Source organism: Phyllobates terribilis, unplaced genomic scaffold (assembly GCF_046119375.1).
Source record: "Phyllobates terribilis strain yellow unplaced genomic scaffold, ASM4611937v1 Scaffold_8__6_contigs__length_399053987, whole genome shotgun sequence".
Lineage (NCBI taxonomy): Eukaryota > Metazoa > Chordata > Amphibia > Anura > Dendrobatidae > Phyllobates > Phyllobates terribilis.
The window spans coordinates 364080303-364083188 of record NW_027362768.1 but is presented as its reverse complement, the minus strand read 5'-3'; positions in this window follow the sequence as shown (position 1 = coordinate 364083188).

The following is a 2886-nucleotide window of genomic DNA, read 5'->3' as shown; positions in this document are numbered from 1 at the left end:
ATCCAAAGTCTTCTGTTATTACACTATCTAAGAGCTTATTATGCAAGAGGAAATGACCCTTTAAAGGGTACAAAACATGTTTACTTTTTTTCCAGGAACAGCGCCACCTCTGCTCATAGGTTATGTGTGGTATTGCAGCCCAGCTCTATTAAAGTAAATGGTGCTGAGCTGCAATACCACACACAACCTGTTCACAGGGTTGGCGCTGTTTTTTGTTGTTGCTGTTTGTTTTTTTGCATAAATTGTCATCTTTTTCCAATCTATGTACATCACACGCCGGGTTCTGGTGTATGGAGCAGAATATATTCGACTCTCCTCTTTTTCTAGTTTAAAAATGAAGAAATAAAAAAAATACGTATTTGGTATCACCGCTTCCGTAAAAGTGCCAACTGAAAATCGAAAATTATTTAATCCGTACTATAAATTCTGTAAAGCCAAAAATACAGACGCAAAAAAAATGTAATTAATTATTATTATTTTTTTTTTTTACAAACTTACCACGTAAGCTAAAAGAAAAATTACAAGCTTGGTATCACCAAAATCGTACTGACAAGGAGAATCACATTGTCAGATCATTTACTGCTCAGCGAAAGATGTAAAAGCAAAAATACAATAGCGGAATAGCTTTTTTTTCTCCACTTTTTCACTGCACTTGGAATTTTTCTTTTTCGTTTTTCAGTATATTATACAGTAAAGCGTCTTAAGTTCCAACACGTTCTGTAAAATACATGCTCTCGTACACCTACTGTATGGTGACGGAAAAATAATAAAGTTATAGCTCTTGGAACAAAGGGGAGAAGTAAAAATAAACCACACACACAGAGACAGAAAATCAGCTGGTTGTGAAGGGGTTAAGGAACATATTCGATTTTAATTTTCGGTTTCCCAAAAAAAAAAAAACCCCATTCTTGTCCATGGTCAGTATCTGGTATTGCAACTCACTTGAATGCTGCAATACCAGATATAGCTTATGGATAAAGGTGGCGCTGTTTCTGTTGCTACATAAGCAATGCTTTTTTTTTTAGCATATATGTGATATGTTCCCCATAAGAGGAGCAAGTGATTTAAGGAAAAAGAGAAAAAGTATCGCTGGATCTATTCCCACTATGGGACAAAACGGACCAAGCCAGGTCCTAAGCCCACCTTGTGCTCCCCTCAAATGTTTATTTAAGGGTACAGCTAGAAAGCGCGCTACGCTTTAGTTTGTGATGTCCCACTTGAGCAAATATAAAGGGCTTTTATACCGGACCATGTATGGAGCCATTGCAGGAGCTATGGTCGTCCCAGAAAACACAATATCTGGCTGATCATTATCAAAAGGCTTGTCCAAATTGGAAACAATGGAAATAAATTGATTACAAGATGCCCATTGCTGAAAACCTATTGATCACCTACAATCTCTGTGGAGGACCTAGTGTTCAATTCCCCTACAGCGCCTCTGCAGGTGAAATGCAGAATTACACAATTTCCAGTAAAATCAATTTAAAGCGTGGACATGTTGGGTTCTTCAAAGAGAATGATGGAAGAACAAGAGAATGCTAACTGAGGAGAAATCCCAGAATTTATAGTCTTCCACAGTCACCCCATGATGGCTTCTACCCTGGTAGATGTATGGAGGAGAACGGTAATCAGATGATTAGGTAGTTGATTTTGAGGAAGAGAAGCGTCAGATGTCATTTAGCGCTTGCCTATGGCGCCGTATGTGCATCACTACAAGAGCTCTGAGCGCTGGCACCACCGTTGTTATTACGGGGTGGGGAAAAAAACATTCTTTACAACACTCCCAGAAATGATATGTCAGCAATGATCATAAGGTATTGACCCTAAAGCCAATGTGATACATTCACCCTAGAAGGGGTAAGAGCCACACTATACAGCCAGCACTGCATGACACAACAATGATACTTTATGTATAGTAAAAAGTTACATACTTTTCTAATACACTTTCTAGATAGATAGACAGATAGATAGATGATAGAGAGATAGATAGAGAGATAGATAGAGAGATAGATAGATAGATAGATAATATATAGATAGATAATAGATAGATAGATAGATAGATAGAGGGATAGATAGAGGGATAGATAGATAGAGGGATAGATAGATAATAGATAGATAGATAGATGATAGATAATAGATGATAGATAGATAATAGATGATAGATAGATAAGAGATGATAGATAGATAATAGATAGATAGAGGGATAGATAGATAGATAGATAGATAGATAGATAGATAGATAGAGGGATAATAGATAGATAGATAGACAGATGATAGATAGATAGATGGATAGATAATAGATGATAGATAGAGGGATAGATAGATAGATAATAGATGATAGATAGATAGATAATAAATGATAGATAGATAGATAATAGATAGATAGATAATAGATAGATAATAGATAGATAGATAGATAGATAATAGATGATAGATAGATAATAGATAGATAGATAATAGATAGATAGATAGATAGATAGAGGGATAGATAGATAGATAATAGATAGATAGATGATAGATAGATAATAGATGATAGATAGATAGATAATAGACAGATAGATAATAGATGATAGATAAATAGATAATAGACAGATAGATAGATACAGTGCTGGCCAAAAGTATTGGCACCCCTGCAATTCTGTCAGATAATACTCAGTTTCTTCCTGAAAATGATTGCAATCACAAATTCTTTGGTATTATTCTCTTCATTTAATTTGTCTTCAATGGAAAAAAACACAAAAAGAATTGTCCTAAAGCCAAATTGGATATAATTCCACACCAAACCTAAAAAAGGGGGTGGACAAAAGTATTGACACCCTTTGAAAAATCATGTGATGCTTCTCTAATTCATGTAATTAACAGCACCTGTAACTTACCTGTGGCACC